Source organism: Manis pentadactyla, chromosome 11, assembly GCF_030020395.1.
Source record: "Manis pentadactyla isolate mManPen7 chromosome 11, mManPen7.hap1, whole genome shotgun sequence".
NCBI lineage: Eukaryota > Metazoa > Chordata > Mammalia > Pholidota > Manidae > Manis > Manis pentadactyla.
The window spans coordinates 67,233,352-67,255,763 of record NC_080029.1 but is presented as its reverse complement, the minus strand read 5'-3'; the positions used below and the strand labels follow the sequence as shown (position 1 = coordinate 67,255,763).

The following is a 22,412-nucleotide window of genomic DNA, read 5'->3' as shown; positions in this document are numbered from 1 at the left end:
GATGCCTTTTATCTCTTTGTGTTTTCTGATTGCTGTGGCTAGGACTTCCAGTACTATGTTGAATAAAAGTGGGGATGGTGGGCATCCTTGTCTTGTTCCTGAACTTAGAGGAAAAGCTTTCAGGTGTTCACCATGGAGTATGATGTGAGCTGTGGGTTTGTTGTATATTGCCTTTGTTGTGTTGAGATATGTACCCCCTTTATCTATGTTGTTGAGAGTTTTTATCATGAATGGATGTTTTTCAGCATCTCTTAAGATGATCATGTGATTTTTGTCCTTTTTATTAATGTGTTATATGATGTTGTTTGGTATATAAATATTGCACCTTGCTTGAATCCCTGAAATAAATTCCGCTGGTCATGATGAATGATCCCTTTTTTTTGGTTGGGGGCTTTTTTGATTTCTTTGTGTAATTTATTTCTAGTTTCATAACATTGTGGTCTGAGAAGCTACTTGATACAATTTCAGTCTTTTTGATTTATTGAGGCTCTTTTTGTGGCCTAGTATATAACCTCTTTTGGAGAATGTTACAAGTTCACTTGAGAAAAATGTGTATCCTGCTGCTGCTTTAGAGTGGAGTGTTCTGTAGGTATCTGTTACATCCATCTGATCTAATATGCTGTTCACTCCGTCTGTTTATTTTCTGTCTGGTTTATCTGTCTATTGATGTAAGTGGTATGTTAAAGTCTCCTAATATGAATAAGTTGCAGTCTGTTTCTCTCTTTAATTCTGTTAGAATTTGTTTTATATAGTTAAGTGCATATTATATATATATTATACCTGTGTTGGGTGCATAGATATTTATAATGGCTATATCCTCTTGTTGGACTGATCCCTTCATCATTATGTAATGTCCTTCTTTGTCTCTTGTTACTTTCTTTGTTTTATAATCATTTTGTCTGATATAAGTACTGCTATTCTTCCTTTTTTCTCCATGTTTGTATGAAATATCTTTTTCCATCCCTTCACTTTCAGTCTGTGTTGTCTTTGGGTCTGAAATGAGTCTCTTATAGGCAACATACCAATGGGTCTTGTTTTTTTATCCATTGTGCTACTCTGTGTCTTTTAATTGGTGCATTAAGTCCATTTACATTTAAGTTGATTATCAGTAGGTAAGTACTTACTGCCCTTTTAAAATTGTTTTCTGGTTGTTTTTTATTTATCTGTCTATCTATCTATCTATCTATCTATCTATCTATCTATCTATCTATCTATCTGTCTTGGTATCATTAATCTACTCTGGTTGTTTTTATTTCTCTCTGTTCCTTTCTTCCTCTCTTATACTCTTCTCTTGTTATTTGTTGGTTTTCTTTTTTTTTTTTTTTTTTTTTTTTTTTTAATAATTATTTTTTATTGAAGGGTAGTTGACACACAGTATTACATTACATGAGTTTCAAGTGTACAACACAGTGGTAGAACATTTATATACATAATTCTAGGTTCCAGCTATCACCCTACCAGGCTGTTACAATATCTTGACTATATTCCTTATGCTATACATTACATCCCGGTTACTAATTTATTTTACCATTGGAAGTCTGTCCTTTTTTTTTTTTTTTTTTTTTTTTTTTTTTTTTTTTTTGTGAGGGCATCTCTCATATTTATTGATCAAATGGTTGTTAACGACAATAAAATTCTGTATGGGGGAGTCAATGCTCAATGCACAATCATTATTCCACCCCAAGCCTAATTTTTGTCAGTCTCCAATCTTCTGAAGCATAACAAACAAGTTTTTACATGTAGAACAAATTCTTACATAATGAATAAGTTACATAGTGAACAGTACAAGGGCAGTCATCACATAAACTTTCGGTTTTGCTCATGCATTATGAACTATAAACAGTCAGTTCAAATATGAATACTCATTTGGTTTTTATACTTGATTTATATGTGGATACCACATTTCTCTCTTTATTATTATTATTTTTAATAAAATGCTGAAGTGGTAGGTAGATACAAGATAAAGGTAGAAAACATAGTTTAGTGTTGTAAGAGAGCACATGTAGATGATCAGGTGTGTGCCTGTAGACTATGTGTTAATCCAAGCTAGACCAGGGCAATAAAACATCCACGTATGCAGAAGATTTCTCTCAGAACGGGGGGGTGAGGTTCTAAGCCTCACCTCTGTTGATCCCCAATTTCTCACCTGATGGCCCCCCTGCGACTGTGCCTGTCTTAGGTTGTTCCTCCCTTGAGGAATCTTACCCGTCTCTGGCTAACCAGTCATCTTCCGGGGCCATACAGGGAAATGTGAAGTTGGTAAGTGAGAGAGAAGCCTTATTGTTTGAAAAGGTTAGCTTTTTACTTCTTTGCATATTAATGCCCTGTGGCTTCTATGCCCAGCATTTGTCTTGAGGTATCTTTACCACTTGGAAGAATTATGATACTCGGTAAATTTGATATGAGGCACGAATTCTATTTAAGGGTTGTAATTAGGAAGGAAGAAGAAAAGCTATAGAAGTAGCAGGCGGAAGAAAACATGGGAAGATTGATTATTTCTTTGATATATCTTCTTGTAGAGTAACTTCAGCATGTATAGGTTTTAAGCTACTACTTAAATTGCACACACACATTAACATAATAGGAGTATAGTTACATAACCAAAGCATATCTGTAATTACCAGCCATCTGCAGTGAAACCAAGAAAACCAGTTAGGCACCTTAGGCATTTGTGAAAACTTATCTATGATATGGTGGATATTGTCCAAATGAACTTGAACAGTCTGAGAGAAATCAGACAAATTAAAACAACCCATTCCTGGGGACTGTTCACATGCCATATGTTCTTTTAACAATAAATAGTTTGTAGTTGTAAGACTTTGGAGCGCTACAATTTGCACTTCTCCAAATTCTTGGTTGAGTTCCAACAGTATAGATCCAGTCCAATTTTGTTGTTTTACTGTATGCACAGGCCAGCTTAGATATCTCCTTCCTCATTCCCATGGCAGGTCCAGGAACTGGTGGGATGAGTGCATCTACAGCTGTAGCAGTGCGTGGATCTTTGTTGGGGTTTTTTGATGATCATCTTCTGGCATGAGTCTTCCAGAGGGTGCAGATGTTGGAAGTTCTTTTTCATATCGTATCTTAGTTCATTTTCGGGGTAGCCCAATTAGGCTTTGATCCTCTGTATAAACACAAACAGACCCTTTGCCTACACTTTTATATGCCCTTTATACCCTTGTGTAGAACTCGTTGGAGGTTACCACACAGGAACTGCCCTTTTTTTTTTTTTTTTTTTTTTTTTTTTTTTTTTTGCTATCACTAATCTACACTTACATGACGAATATTATGTTTACTAGGCTCTCCTCTATACCAGGTCTCCCCTATAAACCCCTTTACAGTCACTGTCCATCAGCATAGCAAAAAGTTGTAGAATCACTACTTGCCTTCTCTGTGTTGTACAGCCCTCCCTTTTCTCCTACCCCCCCATGCATGTTAATCTTAATAACCCCCTACTTCTCCCACCCTTATCCCTCCCTACCCACCCATCCTCCCCAGTCCCTTTCCCTTTGGTACCTGTTAGTCCATTCTTGAGTTCTGTGATTCTGCTGCTGTTTTGTTCCTTCAGTTTTTCCTTTGTTCTTATATTCCACAGATAAGTGAAATCATTTGGTATTTCTCTTTCTCCGCTTGGCTTGTTTCACTGAGCATAATACCCTCCAGCTCCATCCATGTTGCTGCAAATGATTGGATTTGCCCTTTTCTTATAGCTGAGTAGTATTCCATTGTGTATATGTACCACATCTTCTTTATCCATTCATCTATTGATGGACATTTAGGTTGCTTCCAATTCTTGGCTATTGTAAATAGTGCTGCAATAAACATAGGGGTGCATCTGTCTTTCTCAAACTTGATTGCTGCATTCTTAGGGTAAATTCCTAGGAGTGGAATTCCTGGGTCAAATGGTAAGTCTGTTTTGAGCATTTTGATGTACCTCCATACTGCTTTCCACAATGGTTGAACTAACTTACATTCCCACCAGCAGTGTAGGAGGGTTCCCCTTTCTCCACAGCCTCGCCAACATTTGTTGTTGTTTGTCTTTTGGATGGCAGCCATCCTTACTGGTGTGAGGTGATACCTCATTGTAGTTTTAATTTGCATTTCTCTGATAATTAGCGATGTGGAGCATCTTTTCATGTGTCTGTTGGCCATCTGTATTTCTTTTTTGGAGAACTGTCTGTTCAGTTCCTCTGCCCATTTTTTAATTGGGTTATTTGTTTTTTGTTTGTTGAGGCGTGAGAGCTCCTTATATATTCTGGACGTCAAGCCTTTATCGGATGTGTCATTTTCAAATATATTCTCCCATACTGTAGGGATCCTTCTTGTTCTATTGATGGTGTCTTTTGCTGTACAGAAGCTTTTCAGCTTAATATAGTCCCACTTACTCATTTTTGCTGTTGTTTTCCTTGCCCGGGGAGATATGTTCAAGAAGAGGTCACTCATGTTTATGTCTAAGAGGTTTTCGCCTATGTTTTCTTCCAAGAGTTTAATGGTTTCATGGCTTACATTCAGGTCTTTGATCCATTTTGAGTTTACTTTTGTATATGGGGTTAGACAATGGTCCAGTTTCATTCTCCTACATGTAGCTGTCCAGTTTTGCCAGCACCACCTGTTGAAGAGACTGTCATTTCGCCATTGTATGTCCATGGCTCCTTTATCAAATATTAATTGACCATATATGTCTGGGTTAATGTCTGGATTCTCTAGTCTGTTCCATTGGTCTGTGGCTCTGCTCTTGTGCCAGTACCAAATTGTCTTGATTACTATGGCTTTATAGTAGAGCTTGAAGTTGGGGAGTGAGATCCCCCCTACTTTATTCTTCTTTCTCAGGATTGCTTTGGCTATTCGGGGTCTTTGGTGTTTCCATATGAATTTTTGAATTATTTGTTCCAGTTCATTGAAGAATGTTGCTGGTAGTTTCATAGGGATTGCATCAAATCTGTATATTGCTTTGGGCAGGATGGCCATTTTAACGATATTAATTCTTCCTAGCCACGAGCATGGGATGAGTTTCCATCTGTTAGTGTCCCCTTTAATTTCTCTTAAGAGTGACTTGTAGTTTTCAGAGTATAAGTCTTTCACTTCTTTGGTTAGGTTTATTCCTAGGTATTTTATTTTTTTTGATGCAATTGTGAATGGAGTTGTTTTCCTGATTTCTCTCTCTGTTGGTTCATTGTTAGTATATAGGAAAGCCACAGATTTCTGTGTGTTGATTTTGTATCCTGCAACTTTGCTGTATTCCGATATCAGTTCTAGTAGTTTTGGGGTGGAGTCTTTAGGGTTTTTTATGTACAGTATCATGTCATCTGCAAATAGTGACAGTTTAACTTCTTCTTTACCAATCTGGATTCCTTGTATTTCTTTATTTTGTCTGATTGCCGTGGCTAGGACCTCCAGTACTATGTTAAATAACAGTGGAGAGAGTGGGCATCCCTGTCTAGTTCCCGATCTCAGAGGAAATGCTTTCAGCTTCTCGCTGTTCAATATAATGTTGGCTGTGGGTTTATCATAGATGGCCTTTATTATGTTGAGGTACTTGCCCTCTATTCCCATTTTGCTGAGAGTTTTTAACATGAATGGATGTTGAACTTTATCAAATGCTTTTTCAGCATCTATTGAGATGATCATGTGGTTTTTGTCTTTCTTTTTGTTGATGTGGTGGATGATGTTGATGGACTTTCGAATGTTGTACCATCCTTGCATCCCTGGGATGAATCCCACTTGGTCATGGTGTATGATCCTTTTGATGTATTTTTGAATTCGGTTTGCTAATATTTTGTTGAGTATTTTTGCATCTACGTTCATCAGGGATATTGGTCTGTAGTTTTCTTTTTTGGTGGGGTCTTTGCCTGGTTTTGGTATTAGGGTGATGTTAGCTTCATAGAATGAGTTTGGGAGTATCCCCTCCTCCTCTATTTTTTGGAAGACTTTAAGGAGAATGGGTATTATGTCTTCCCTGTATGTCTGATAAAATTCCGAGGTAAATCCATCTGGCCCGGGGGTTTTGTTCTTTGGTAGTTTTTTGATTACCTCTTCAATTTCGTTGCTGGTAATTGGTCTGTTTAGATTTTCTGTTTCTTCCTGGGTCAATCTTGGAAGGTTATATTTTTCTAGGAAGTTGTCCATTTCTCCTAGGTTTCCCAGCTTGTTAGCATATAGGTTTTCATAGTATTCTCCAATAATTCTTTGCATTTCCGTGGGGTCCGTCGTGATTTTTCCTTTCTCGTTTCTGATACTGTTGATTTGTGTTGACTCTCTTTTCTTCTTAATAAGTCTGGCTAGAGGCTTATCTATTTTGTTTATTTTCTCGAAGAACCAGCTCTTGGTTTCATTGATTTTTGCAATTGTTTTATTCTTCTCAATTTTATTTATTTCTTCTCTGATCTTTATTATGTCCCTCCTTCTGCTGACCTTAGGCCTCATCTGTTCTTCTTTTTCCAATTTTGATAATTGTGACATTAGACCATTCATTTGGGATTGCTCTTCCTTTTTTAAATATGCTTGGATTGCTATATACTTTCCTCTTAAGACTGCTTTTGCTGTGTCCCACAGAAGTTGGGGCTTAGTGTTGTTGTTGTCATTTGTTTCCATATATTGCTGGATCTCCATTTTGATTTGGTCATTGATCCATTGATTATTTAGGAGCGTGTTGTTAAGCCTCCATGTGTTCGTGAGCCTCTTTGCTTTCTTTGTACAGTTTATTTCTAGTTTTATGCCTTTGTGGTCTGAAAAGTTGGTTGGTAGGATTTCAATCTTTTGGAATTTTCTGAGGCTCTTTTTGTGGCCTAGTATGTGGTCTATTCTGGAGAATGTTCCATGTGCACTTGAGAAGAATGTATATCCCGCTGCTTTTGGATGTAGAGTTCTATAGATGTCTATTAGGTCCATCTGCTCTACTGTGTTGTTCAGTGCTTCCGTGTCCTTACTTATTTTCTGCCCAGTGGATCTATCCTTTGGGGTGAGTGGTGTGTTGAAGTCTCCTAGAATGAATGCATTGCAGTCTATATCCCCCTTTAGTTCTGTTAGTATTTGTTTCACATATGCTGGTGCTCCTGTGTTGGGTGCATATATATTTAGAATGGTTATATCCTCTTGTTGGACTGAGCCCTTTATCATTATGTAGTGTCCTTCTTTATCTCTTGTTACTTTCTTTGTTTTGAAGTCTATTTTGTCTGATATTAGTACTGCAACCCCTGCTTTCTTCTCACTGTTGTTTGCTTGAAGTATGTTTTTCCATCCCTTGACTTTTAGTCTGTACATGTCTTTGGGTTTGAGGTGAGTTTCTTGTAAGCAGCATATAGATGGGTCTTGCTTTTTTATCCATTCTGTTACTCTGTGTCTTTTGATTGGTGCATTCAACCCATTAACATTTAGGGTGACTATTGAAAGATATGTACTTATTGCCATTGCAGGCTTTAAATTCGTGGTTACCAAAGGTTCAAGGTTAGCCTCTTTAGTATCTTACTGCCTAACTTAGCTCGCTTATTGAGCTGTTATATACACTGTCTGGAGATTCTTTTCTTCTCTCCCTTCTTGTTCCTCCTCCTCGATTCTTCATATGTTGGGTGTTTTGTGCTATGCTCTTTCTAGGAGTGCTCCCATCTAGAGCAGTCCCTGTAAGATGTTCTGTAGAGGTGGTTTGTGGAAAGCAAATTCCCTCAGCTTTTGTTTGTCTGGGAATTGTTTAATCCCACCGTCATATTTGAATGATAGTCGTGCTGGATACAGTATCCTTGGTTCAAGGCCCTTCTGTTTCATTGTATTAAATATATCATGCCATTCTCTTCTGGCCTGTAGGGTTTCTGTTGAGAAATCTGACGTTAGCCTGATGGGTTTCCCTTTATAGGTGACCTTTTTCTCTCTAGCTGCCTTTAACACTCTTTCCTTGTCCTTGATCTTTGCCATTTTAATTATTATGTGTCTTGGTGTTGCCCTTCTTGGATCCTTTCTGTTGGGGGTTCTGTGTATTTCCGTGGTCTGTTTGATTACTTCCTCCCCCAGTGTGGGGAAGTTTTCAGCAATTATTTCTTCTAAGATACTTTCCATCTCTTTGCCTCTCTCTTCTTCTTCTGGGACCCCTATAATACGGATATTGCTCCTTTTAGATTGGTCACACAGTTCTCTTAATATTGTTTCATTCCTGGAGATCCTTTTGTCTCTCTCTATGTCAGCTTCCATGCGTTCCTGTTCTCTGATTTCAATTCCATCAATGGCCTCTTGCATTCTATCCATTCTGCTTATAAACCCTTCCAGAGTTTGTTTCATTTCTGCGATCTCCTTTCTGGCATCTGTGATCTCTTTCCGGACTTCATCCCATTTTTCTTGCGTATTTCTCTGCATCTCTGTCAGCATGTTTATGATTCTTATTTTGAATTCTTTGTCAGGAAGACTGGTTAGGTCTGTCTCCTTCTCTGGTGTTGTCTCTGTGATCTTTGTCTGCCTGTAGCTTTGCCTTTTCATGGTGATAGGAATAGTCTGCAGAACTGGGACGAGTGACGGCTGGAAGGACTTCCTTTCTTGTTGGTTTGTAGCCCTCCTCTCCTGGGAGAACAGCGGCCTCTAGTGGCTTGTGCTGCGCAGCTGCGCGCAGACAGGGTTTCTGCTTCCTGCCCGGCTGCTATGGAGTTAATCTCCGCTGTTGCTGTGGGCGTGGCCTGGCTCGGGCAGCTACTCCAAAATGGTGGAGTCGCGTTGGAGCAGGAGCTGCTGGGAGGCTATTTATCTCCGTAAGGGGCCTCCCTGCTCCCTGCAGCCCAGGGGTTAGGGTGCCCAGAGGTCCCGGATTCCCTACCTCTGGATTAAGTGGCCTGCCCTGCCCCTTTAAGACTTCCAAAAAGCACCCGCCAAAACAAAACAACGACCACAGAAAAAAAAACAAGAAAAAAAAAAATTTTTTTTAATTAAAAAAAAAAAAAAAAATTTTTATTTAAAAAAAAAAAAAGGTGGTCGTTCGTTTTTCTTTATTCTCCGGTGCCAGCCTCAGGCCTCTGCTCACCGGTCTTTCTGCCCTGTTTCCCTAATATTGGGGTCCCTGTCCCTTTAAGGCTTCCAAACAGCGCTCGCCAAAACAAAGCAACAAAAAAGCCAAAAAAAAAAAATTGGTCGCGCGCTTTTCTTATGTCCTCTGTCTCCCAGCCTCCAGTGCCTGCTCACTGTTCTTACTGCCCTGTTTTCCCAGTATCGAGGGCCCTACACTCTGGCCCGGATGGCTGGGGCTGGGTGTTCGGCAGCCCTGGGCTCCGTCTCCCTCCCGCTCTGCCTGCTCTTCTCCCGCCGGGAGCTGGGGGGAGGGGCGCTCGGCTCCCGCGGGGCCGGGGCTTGTATCTTACCCCCTTCGCGAGGCGCTGGGTTCTCTCAGGTGTGGATGTGGTCTGGATATTGTCCTGTGTCCTCTGGTCTTTATTCTAGGAAGGGTTGTCTTTGTTATATTTTCATAGATATATGTTGTTTTGGGAGGAGATTTCCGCTGCTCTACTCACGCCGCCATCTTCCGCCCCCGTTATTTGTTGGTTTTCTTCAGTGTTGTGATTGGAATTTAATTTTTTATGTATCTGTAATAGGGTTTAGTTTTGTGGTTACCATAAGGTTTAAGGATAGCTTCCTAAATATATAACAGTCTATATTAAGTTGATGATTGCTCTATTTCAAACAAAATCTAAAAGTACTTCTTTTTTATTCTTCTTTCTCCTCCACACTTTACATATTAGGTGTTATAATAACATTTTTTTGTGTGACTAATTTTGTGTGTAATTGGTTTTACTACTTCTGTTTTATTTTAATTTCATACTTGCATGGTAAGTTATTAGTCTGCTATCTTTACTGTGGGTATATTTTCAGGTGAAAACTATTTAGGCTTAAGAACATTTCCATCTACAAAAGTCCCTTTATCATATCCTGTAATGCCAGTTTAGTGGTTACAAATTACTTTACTGAGTTTGTACTTCTTTTTCCTCTAGTGTTTATGTTGATATTTCCTCTTGTTCAAATCTCCTAAATAGCAAGTTCTAATAAATCCTTGCTTGCATTTTATTTTAACTTAGTATATTTTATTGTCATTCACACTTTCTTTATAACATATTTTACTGAAGTGTTCATGGTCCTGATTTAATAGTAAGGTAGGCATTGTTGTATTTTAATACATACACTTGCATACATGTTGTGATGTAGTCATTTCTAAAATATAGTAGTCTTACCAGACATTATTATAAAGAAGCATCTGTCAATATTTCCATTATAAACCCTAATTTATTTTTAAGGAGTTTCTAGACTTGTGTATTTTTAAATTGCTTGGGGTTGAAACCCATATAGAAGTTGTCAGCTGAACTCCAAGTTCTGTTATAGAGGAAAAAAATGAAGCTAGTATTTTTGACTATGCATCAGACTATTTAAAATGCTGATATTTTTAGTGGGTTCAGGTGCTCTGATATTTATTTATTTCCCATAAAACCAAGTGAAGCCATGGAAACTGACTGCCACTTAAATGGGCTTGATTCTTTTCCTTTGTTTTGGTGTAAAATTTTTGATAGGTTTATTTGAAAGTATTTACTGAATGGATGCACAAAATATTTTGTTAGGATTGCCTTAGAGCATGAAAATGTCTTTATAAAACCCCTAGGAAATCAGATCCAGCTTTACTGTGAACAGAAAAACTTGTAAAAGCATCAGCTTAATGAGATTCTGGAGATAGTGCTATATTTGAGAAAGCAAATAATTGTTTAGTGATTAAGAGTTGGAATTCTTATTCCTCTTGTCCCTTCTTGAGCAGTATTACTTTGTAGTCAGTAATCTGATTACTGCCCCTCTGTTTTTTTTGTATGTCATTGTTGCTATCAGTAGAAGCTTCTATATCAAATTGCCTTTCCAACCACTTGAGAGTCAAAGTTAATACTCTTTCATTCTCTGATTTTAAAAATGAGATTTTGATTTCCTTTTGTGAAATTGATTATTTATATAAAAAGTAAGCTTTAGTTAATGTAGAACCTTGTATTAACAAGTTTAAGGATCAAAAATTGAATGAGTTCATTTACTTAAAATTATTCAACACATATGAATATTGTGTCTCATATGTACCAGGTGCTACATTCAAAGTAATAATGATGAATGAAATAGGCACAGTCCCTACCCTCTTGTATAAACCAGTAAGGTAGTTAGATAATATGCAAGTAAAAAAATAAAGTATAAAATAGCACTTACTTGTTTTGGTCAAATTTAATAGTATTCCAAATGCTTACCCTTTTATAAATGATTCATAACACAGAAACCTATATTTAAATGTAAAAGTGCTTTGTATTTCTTAGAACATAAAGATTAAAACATCATGTTACTTATGATATACCTAAATTTTTAGGATTTCCACATTAATGGAATCTTTTTGCTGGTATGTATGTTTTAATTAGTAATTGCTATTGTTCAGGAACTTAACTTTTGTGTATTTTTCTTATATTTGGTCATCTTAACAGTGTTATTTATTCTGTTAGCTTTTCAATAGAATTTCTAGGTATGTAGTCCTTTCTTTTATAGTGTTTATATCTCTTAATTGTTTTACTTTTCACATTGCATTTTCTAGCATCACCAGTGGAATTTTAAATATTAACTGATAGTAGGCATCCTTCTCTCATATATCATATTGATGGCAATGTTTCTTTTTTTCACTGTTAAGTGTGATGATTGCTGTATGTTTCTAGCAGATCCTTTTAGCATGTTAAGTACTTTTTTTTTTTTAATTTTGGTACCATTAATCTACAATTACATGAAGAACATTATGTTTACTAGGCTCCCCCCTTCACCAAGTCCCTCCCGCATACCCCTTCACGGTCACTGTCCATCAGCGTAGTAAGATGCTGTAAAATCACTACTTGTCTTCTCTGTGTTGCACAGCCCTCCCTGTGCCCCCTGCCACACTATACATGCTAATCGTAAAGCCCCCTTTCTTTTTTCCCCACCCTTATCCCTCCCTTCCCACCCATCCTCACCAGTCCCTTTCCCTTTGGTAACTGTTAGTCCATTCCTGGGTTTGTGATTCTGCTGCTATTTTGTTCCTTCAGTTTTCCTTTTTTCTTATACTCCACATATGAGTGAAATCATTTGGTACTTGTCTTTCTCCACCTGGCTTGTTTCACTGAGCATAATACCCTCTAGCTCCATCCATGTTGTTGCAAATGGTAGGATCTGTTTTTTTCTTATGGCTGAGTAATATTCCATTGTGTATATGTACCACCTCTTCTTTATCCATTCATCTACTGATGGACATTTAGGTTGCTTCCATATCTTGGCTATTGTAAACAGTGCAGCGATAAACATAGGGGTGCATCTGTCTTTTTCAAACTGGAGTGCTGCATTCTTAGGGTAAATTCCTAGAAGTGGAATTCCTGGGTCAAATGGTTTTTCTATTTTGAGCATTTTGAGGAACCTCCATACTGCTTTCCACAAGGGTTGAACTAATTTACGTTCCCACCAGCAGTGTAGGAGGGTTCCCCTTTCTCCACAACCTCGCCAACATTTGTTGTTGTTTGTCTTTTGGATGGTAGCCATCCTTACTGGTGTGAGGTGATATTTCATTGTGGTTTTAATTTGCATTTCTCTGATGACAAGCGATGTGGAACATCTTTTCATGTGTCTGTTGGCCATCTGAATTTCTTCTTTAGAGAACTGTCTATTCAGCTCCTCTGCCCATTTTTTTAATTGAATTATTTGCTTTTTGTTTGTTGAGGTGTGTGAGCTCTTTATATATTTTGGATGTCAACCCGTTATTGGATCTGTCATTTATGAATATATTCTCCCATACTGTAGGGTACCTTTTTGTTCTATTGATAGTGTCCTTTGCTGTACAGAAGCTTTTCAGCTTGATATAGTCCCATTTGTTCATTTTTGCATTTGTTTCCCTTGCCCGGGGAGCTATGTTCAAGAAGAGGTCACTCATGTTTATGTCTAAGAGATTTTTGCCTATGTTTTTTTCTAAGAGTTTTATGGTTTCATGACTTACGTTCAAGTCTTTGATCCATTTCGAATTTACTTTTGTGTATGGGGTTAGACAGTGATCCAGTTTCATTATCTTACATGTAGCTGTCCAGTTTTGCCAGCACCATCTGTTGAAGAGACTGTCACTTCCCCATTGTATGTCCATGGCTCCTTTATCGAATATTAATTGACCATATATGTTTGGGTACATGTTTGGAGTCTCTATTCTGTTCCATTGGTCTGTGGCTCTGTTCTTGTGCCAGTACCAAATTGTCTTGATTACTGTGGCTTTGTAGTAGAGCTTGAAGTTGGGAGTGAGATCCCCCCCACTTTATTCTTCCTTCTCAGGATTGCTTTAGCTATTCAGGGTCTTTGGTGTTTCCATATGAAGTTTTGAACTATTTGTTCGTTCACTGAAGAATGCTGTTGGTAATTTGATAGGGATTGCATCAAATCTGTATATTGTTTTGGGCATGATGGCCATTTTGACAATATTCATTTTTCCTAGCCGGGAGCATGGGATGAGTTTCCATTTTTTAGTAACTTCTTTAATTTCTCTTAAGAGTGTCTTATAGTTTTCAGGGTATAGGTCTTTCACTTCGTTGGTTAGGTTTATTCCTAGGTATTTTATTCTTTTTGATGCAGTTGTGAATGGAGTTGTTTTCCTGATTTCTCTTTCTATTGGTTCATTGTTAGTGTATAGGAAAGCCACAGATTTCTGTGTATTAATTTTGTATCCTGCAACTTTGCTGAATTCGAGATTAGTTCTAGTAGTTTTGGATTGGAGTCTTTAGGGTTTTGTATGTACAATATCATGTCACCTGCAAATAGTGACAGTTTAACTTCTTCTTTACCAATCTGATTCCTTGTATTTCTTTGTTTTGTCTAATTGCCATGGCTAGGACCTCCAGTACTATGTTGAATAACAGTGGGGAGAGTGGGCATCCCTGTCCTCTTCCCAATCTCAGAGGAAAAGCTTTCAGCTTCTCGCTGTTCAGTATGATGGTGGCTGTGGGTTTGTCATATATGGCCTTTATTATGTTGAGGTACTTGCCCTCTATACCCATTCTGTTGAGAGTTTTTATCATGAATGGATGTTGAATTTTGTCGAATGCTTTTTCAGCATCTATGGAGATGATCATGTGGTTTTTGTCCTTTTTGCTGATGTGGTGGATGATGTTGATGGATTTTTGAATGTTGTACCATCCTTGCATCCCTGGGATGAATCTCACTTGGTCATGGTGTATGATCCTTTTGATGTATTTTTGAATTCGGATTGCTTATATTTTGTTTAGTATTTTTGCATCTACATTCATCAGGGATATTGGTCTGTAGTTTTCTTTTTTGGTGGGGTCTTTGCCTGGTTTTGGTATTAGGGTGATGTTGGCTTCATAGAATGCGTTTGGGAGTATTCCCTCCTCTTCTATTTTTTGGAGAACTTTAAGGAGAATGGGTATTATATCTTCTCTGTATGTCTGATAAAATTCCAAGGTAAATCCATCTGGCCCGGGGGTTTTGTTTTTGGGTAGTTTTTGATTACTGCTTCAATTTCATTGCTGGTAATTGGTATGTTTAGATTTTCTGTTCCTTTCTGGGTCAGTCTTGGAAGGTTGTATTTTTCTAGAAAGTTGTCCATTTCTCCATGGTTTTCCAGCTTGTTAGCATATAGGTTTTCATAGTATTCTCTAATAATTCTTTGTATTTCTGTGGGGCCCATCGTGATTTTTCCTTTCTCATTTCTGATTCTGTTGATGTGTGTTGATTCTCTTTTTCTCCTAATAAGTCTGGCTAGAGGCTTATCTATTTTGTTTATTTTCTTGAAGAACCAGCTCTTGGTTTCATTGTCTTTTTCTATTGTTTTATTCTTCTCTATTTTATTTATTTCTTCTCTGATCTTTATTATGTCCCTCCGTCTGCTGGCCTTAGGCCTCATTTGTTCTTCTTTTTCCAATTTCAATAATTGTGACATTACACTATTCATTTGGGATTGTTCTTCCTTCTTTAAATATGCCTGGATTGCTATATACTTTCCTCTTAAGACTGCTTTTGCTGCGTCCCACAGAAGTTGCGGCTTTGTGTTGTTGTTTTCATGTATTCCTTGATCTCTATTTTAATTTAGTCATTGATCCATTAATTATTTAGGAGCATGTTGTTAAGCCTCCATGTGTTTGTGAGCTTTTTTGCTTCCTTTGTACAATTTATTTCTAGTTTTATACCTTTGTGGTCTGAAAAGTTGGTTGGTAGGATTTCAATGTTTTGGAATTTACTGAGGCTCTTTTTGTGGCCTAATATGTGGTCTATTCTGAAGAATGTTCCATGTGCACTTGAGAAGAATGTGTATTCTGTTGCTTTTGGATGTTGAGTTCTATAGATGTTTATTAGGTCCATCTGTTCTAGTGTGTTGTTCAGTGCCTCTGTGTCCTTAGTTATTTTCTGTCTGGTGGATCTGTCCTTTGGAGTGAGTGGTGTGTTGAAGTCTCCCAAAATGAATGCATTGCATTCTATTTCCTCCTTTAATTCTGTTAATATTTGTTTCACATATATTGGTGCTCCTGTATTGGGTGCATATATATTTATAATGGTTATATCCTCTTGTTGGACTGAGCCTTTATCATTATGTAATGTCCTTCTTTATGTCTTGTTACTTTCTTTGTTTTGAAGTCTATTTTGTCTGATACTAGTATTACAACACCTGCCTTCTTCTCGCTGTTGTTTGCATGAAATATCTTTTTCCATCCGTTGACTTTTAATCTGTGCATGTCTTTGGGTTTGAGGTGAGTCTTTTGTAAGCAGCATATAGATGGGTCTTGCTTTTTTATCCATTCTATTACTCTGTGTCTTTTGATTGTTGCATTCAGTCCATTTACATTTAGGGTGCAGGCTTTAAGTCAGTAGTTACCAAAGGTTCCAGGTAAGCTTCTTTACTATCTTGCTGCCTACCTTAACTTGCTTATTGAGCTATTATAAACACTGTCTGGTGATTCTTTATTTCTCTCCATTCTTTTTCCTCCTCCTTAATTCTTCATATGTTGGATGTTTTGTTTTGTGCTCTTTTTAGGAGTGCTCCCATCTAGTGCAGTTCCTGGAAGATACCCTGTAGAGGTGGTTTGTGGGAAGCAAATTCCCTCAACTTTTGCTTGTCTGGGAATTGTTTAATCCCTCCTTCATATTTAAATGATAATTGTGCTGGATATAGTATTCTTGGTTCAAGGCCCTTCTGTTTCATTGCATTAAATGTATTATGCCATTCTCTTCTGGCCTATAAGGTTTCTGTTGAGAAGTCTGATGATAGCCTGATGGGTTTTCCTTTGTAGGTGACCTTTTTTCTTTCTCTGACTGCCTTTAATACTCTGTGCTTGTCTTTGATCTTTGCCATTTTAATTATTATGTGTCTTGGTGTTGTCCTCCTTGGGTCCCTTGTCATGGGAGTTCTGTGGCTTCCATGGTCTGAGAGGCCATTTCCTCCCCCGTTTGGGGGAGTTTTCAGCAATGATTTCTTCAAAGACACTTTCCATCCCTTTTTCTCTCTTCTTCTTCTTCTGATACTCCTATGATGCGAATATTGTTCTGTTTAGATTGGTTGCACAGTTCTCTTAATATTCTTTCATTCCTGGATTTCTTTTTATCTCTCTCTACGTCAGCTTTTCTGCATTCCTATTCTCTGATTTCAAGTCCATTAATGGTCTCTTGCATCTCATCCATTCTGCTTTGAAGTCCTTCCAGAGAGTGTTTTATTTCTGTATTCTCCCTCCTTAGTTCTTGCATATTTCTCTGCAAGTCCATCAGCATGGTTATATGACTTTTGTTTTGAATTCTTTTTCAGGAAGATTGTCTAAATCTATCTCCCCAGATTCCTTCTCCAGGGAAGATGTGGAAGATGTCTGAGTTAGTCTGGTCTGGATCAAATTTTTTTGCCTTTTCATGTTGATAGATGCAGTGGTATGCTGTTGACTCGTCTGTCAGCTGGGAGAGCCAAGAGCCTTTCCACTTGCTCCTGGTCTTTCTTTACTGGTACAGTGGCGGCCCCTAGTGGCTTGTGTTGGGCAGTTGCGCATAGACTGGGTCTCTGTTTCGGGCCCAGCCGCGATGGAGAAAGCTCCCTTGCTGTGGGTGTGGCCAGCCTCAGGCTGCTGCTCTGCTATGGCGGGGCTGTGCTGGAGGGGGAACGGGCGGGAGGCTATTTATCACCGTGAGGGGTCTCAGAGCTGCTGCCCATGGGTTTAATGTGCCCGGAGTTCCCTGGGATTCCCAGCCTCTGGGCTAAGTGTCCCGTGGCACTTCCGTCCAGCTGTGGCATCCCTGTCCCTTTAAGACTTTCAAAAAGCACTTGCTTTTCTTTGTCCCAGGGGCGCTGGCTGCAGGGACCCGCTCGCAGGTTTTTACTGTCCCGTTTCGCTAGTTTCCCGCGCTCCTCTTACTGTGTGCCTGCACTCTGGGTGCGGATGGCTGGGGCTGGGTGTTTAGCAGTCCTGGGCTCCCTCTCCCTCCCCCCTTTCTGACTCCTCTCCTCCCTCTGGGAGCTGGGTTGTGGGGCACTCAGGTCCTGCTGGGCTGCGGCTTGTATCTTACCACCTTCGCGAGGCGCTTGGTTCTCCCAGGTGTGGATGTAGTCTGGCTGTTGTCCTGTATCTTCTGGTCTCTCTTTTAGGGATAGTTGTATTTGTTGTATTTTAAAAAATATATGTTTTTGGGAGGAGATTCCCACTGTCCTACTCACGCCACCATCTTGGTTCCGCCTCCCCAAGTACATTTCTTTTTATCCCCAGTTTACCAATATTTAATGATTTAGAACAAAAAAAATGTTTATACAGTGGCACTGTGGGCACTTCTGTAAAGACAACTAAAGAAGCTGGATAAAATATGGAAACCAGTTTATGCATGCATCTTGGAGATGAGATATGGGAATAAACCCATTTTTTCAAAATACTTTTTGTTCTAAGGATAATTGTTGATCATAGCCTTATGAGGTTTGAAGCTGAATTCTGCTTTCATGTGTCTCAGAAGACTAAAAGGTATAAGTCAAAACCTGAGGAGCCAAGAGTAGTCTGCCTTTACTCTGAGCTGGAAAGGCAAAGTACTGCGAGTGCTCAGGGTAGGTGTGAAGTGATGCTAATTTAACCTCCCAAAAACTTGCAGTTCTATTTCCCAGCATCTGCTATTGCAGGAAAGTCTAGAACTTGGATCAAGATGGTCTTGGATCGGTAACTCTAACTGAAGCAAATGAAGGGTCTCTATTGAAGAGGATGTTATTATCCAATATTTCAGTTTATTTTTTCAAAGAAGTATTTTTCAAATTGTCCAGCATTCAGGCAAAGATAATCAGGACAGAAGTCACCATGAGTAAGAACTAGCAGATACAGCAGGTAAGGGAAATACACTCAGTGATGATGAGATGATAGAATTATTAAAATTATTAGACATGGACTATAAAAAACTAAGGTTGCTTTTGTTTAAAGAAATAAAACTAATAATGAAAATTCAGCAAGGAACTGGAAACTAGAACAAATTCCCTAGCAGATTTGAAAAGGAACCAAATAATTCTAAAACTGAAAAATCCACAATTTAAAACATTATTTGGTTTAACATCAGATTAGATAAACCTGAAAAGAGAATAAGTGGACCAAAACATAGGTTAAAGGAAACAATCCATAATGCAATGTGGAATGGTAAAAAGTAAAAAAGCTAAAGAGGCTAAGAGACATAGACATTCAATGCAAGGACTGGAAATTGAGACAGGCAGCTTGAAATCCAAATTCCATATTTAACTTAATATAATAAATTTGATTTAGTCACATTAGTTTCTTTGTGCCTCTAAGCTTTATCATCACTTCTAAAATGAATAGTTTATGTTAATGAATTTTTACTCATTTAGCTTAGTCCTTAGATTGCTCAGCATTTTGTTTTGTGCTATAACTTCTTCCCTTCCTCCATTCAGTCATTTAATGAAAACATTTACTAAATGATATTTGATAGATTTCAAGATAAGTGCCAGGAATGAATACATACCCAAGAGAGGTTCAAAGACTGCTGTCAAATAGCTTGTAACTGGAAAGACCTATACTCTGAAAACTACAAGACACTCATGAGAGAAATTAAAGAAGATACCAATAAATGGAAACACATCCCATGCTCATGGATAGGAAGAATTAATATTGTCAAAGTGGCCATCCTGCCTAAAGCAATCTAAAGATTTTGTGCAATTCCTATCAAAATACCAACAGCATTCTTGAACGAACTAGAGAAAATCGTTCTAAAATTCATGTGGAACCACAAAAGACCCCAAATAGCCAAAGCAATGAGAAGGAAGAATAAAGCTGGGGGGATTATGTTCCCCAACTTCAAGCTCTACTACAAAGCCACAGTAATCCAGACAATTTTGTACTGGCACAAGAACAGACCCATAGACCAATGGAACAGACTAGAGAACCCTGGTATAAACCCAACCATATATGGTCAATTAATATAAGATAATGGAGCCATAGGCATACAATGGGGAAATGACAGTCTCTTCAACACATGGCATTGGCAAAACTGTACAGCTACATGCAAGAGAATGAAACTGAATTATTGTTTAACCCCATACACAAAAGTAAACTCAAAATGGATCAAAGACCTGAATGTAAGTCATGAAACCATAAAACTCTTAGAAGACAACATAGGCAAAATTCTCCTGAATATAAGCATGAGCAACTTCTTCCTGAACGCATCTCCTCGAGCAAGGGAAGCAAAAGCGAAAATGAACACATGAGACTACATCAAACTAAAAAGTTTCTGTATGGCAAAGGACACCATCAACAGAAGAAAAAGGCATCCTACAGTATGGGAGAATATTTTTGTAAATGACATATCCAACAAGGGGTTAACATCCAAAATATATAAAGAACTCACACACCTCCACACCCAAAAAGCAAATAACCTGATTAAAAAATGGGCAGAGGATATGAAAGACAGTTCTCCAAAGAAGAAATTCAGATGGCCAACAGATACCCGAAAAGATACTCCACATCACTAATCATCAGGGAAATGCAAATTAAATCACAGTGAGATATCACCTCATACCAGTAAGGATGGCCAGCATCAAAAAGACTAAGAACAACAAATGCTGGTGAGGATGCAGAGAAAGGAGAACCTTTCTACACTACTGGTGGGAATGTAAGCTAGTTCAACCATTGTGGAAAGCAATATGGAGGTTCCTCAAAAAACTAAAAATAGAAATACCGTTTGACCTGGGAATCCCACTCCTTGGAAAACTACTTATTCAAGACTGAGGTGTATAAGGTTTCACTAATCTTTGTAAATCATACATACCTGCATAACTGCTATCCATATTAGATCTAGAACATTTTTAATACTAGGAGACTCTTGGGCCTTCCCACTCAGTGCTCACTCTCAGAGGTAACCATTATATGATTGATTAATATTTATTTACACATACATACATGTATATTTATGTTCATTTGTTTTTCAGCTTAACTGAGGCATAATTGAAAAAAAGAATTGTATATTTTTAAAGTGAACAATGTGTTGATGTGATGTACTTATACTTTGAAATGCTTAACACAGGTTAATTAAAACATCCATTACTTCACATAGTTATGATGTTTCTTGAAGTGTGCAGTAAGAACACTTAAGGTCTACTCTAGTGTATGACTTTTTAAAATATTTATCAGTTTTACTTGTCCTTAAACTTGAGGCTACTTTTTCATACTTTTTCTTACTTTTTTCATGTATGTCATCTTTGGCAAAGTGTCTATTCAAATCCTTTGCCTATTTTTAAACTTTTTTTTTTTTTTTTACTATTGAGTTATATGAGCTCTTGTCCATTTTGGATATAACTCCTTATTGGGTATATGGTTAGCAAATATTTTCTTCCATTCCATAGGTTACCTTTTCATTTTGTTGATGGTCTGTGCTGAGCAAAGGTTTTCAGTTTGACATATTCCCCCTTGTTTATTTTTGCTTTTGTTTCCTTTGCTTTGGTGTTAAATCAAAAAAACCATTGAGGAGAAAGCTTTCCCCTTATGTCTTGTAGGAGTTTTACAGTTTCATGTCTGCTTTCAGTTCTTTAATCTAGTTTGAGTTGATTTTTTATATGGTGTAAGATGGAGGTCCAGTTTCTCTCTTTTTCATGAGGAACTGTCCAGATGGCAGTGAATCTATAGCTTGCTTTAGGTAGTAAGGCCATTTTAATAATGTTAATTCTTCCAATCTATGAACATGGAATATCTTTCTGTTGTGTCTTCAACTTCTTTCATAAAAATTTTATACTTTTCAGTGTACAGATCTTTTACCTCCTTGGTTAAATTTATTCTTAAGTTTTTTATTGCTTTTGATGCTATTTAAATGAAATTGTTAGTTTTCTTTCTAATAGTTTATTGTTCATGTATAGATATGCAACTCAGTTTTGTATTTTGATTTTGTGTCCTGCAACTTTGTTGAATTTGTTTATTAGTTCTAACCATTTTTTTGATGGAGTCCTTAGGGTTTTCTATATATAACATTATGTCATTTGCAAGCAGAGGCAATTTACTTCTTCCTTTCCAAATTGGATGCTTTATGTTTCTTTTTCTTGCTCAATCACTCTAGGTGGGACTTCCAGCACTATGTTGAACAAAAGTGGTGATAATGGACATCCTTGCATTGTTCCTGCTTTTAGAGGAAAAGTTTTCAGCTTTTTGTCATTGACTATGATGTTAGCTGTGAGCTTATAGTATATGGTATATATTATGTTGAGGTACATTCCTTCTAAACTCAGTCCGTTGAGAGTTTTTATCATGAATAGGTGTTACATTTTGTCAAATGATTTTTTCTGTATTGGGATGATCATGTGATTTTTATCCTTCATTTCACATTGATTTGTGGATATTGAACCATCCTTGCATCCCAGGAATAAATCTCACTTGATTATGGTGTATAATCCTTTTAATATACTGTTGAATTTGGTTTGCTAATATTTTGTTGAGGACTTTTACATCTACCTTAGTCAGGAATATTAGCCTGTAATTTTCTTTTTTTATGGTGTCCTTGATTAATTTGGTATCAGGGCAATGCTGGCATAGAAGAATGAATTTGTAAGTGTTTTCCCATCTTGTTTTTTGGGAGAATTTGAGAATCATTGGTAATAATTCTTTAAATATTTGATAGATTTCACCAGTGAAGCTATTTGATCCTGGACTTTCTTTGTTGGAAGGTGTTTGATTACTAATGGCACTGGGTCTGTTCAGATTTCTTTTTTCTTTAAAATTTGGTCTTAGTAGGTTGTATGTTTAGCCATTTCTTCTAGGCTGTCTAATATTGGCATATAATTGTTCCTAGTAGTTTATTATGATCCTTACAATTTCCATTATCAGTTGTAATGCCTCTTCATTCATTTCTGATTTTATTTATTTGTATCTCTCTTTTTTTCTTAACCAGTTCCATTTATCTTTTCAAAAACTAGGCTTTAGTTTCACAAA

General features: G+C 37.6%; 1 protein-coding gene across 8 annotated transcripts in view; it reads left to right on the top strand.

Annotated features, from left to right (window-relative positions):
• Positions 1-22,412, top strand: part of NUBPL (NUBP iron-sulfur cluster assembly factor, mitochondrial) — a 256,075-nt gene that overhangs the window by 133,761 nt on the left and 99,902 nt on the right. The gene's annotated exons all lie outside the window — the stretch shown is intronic.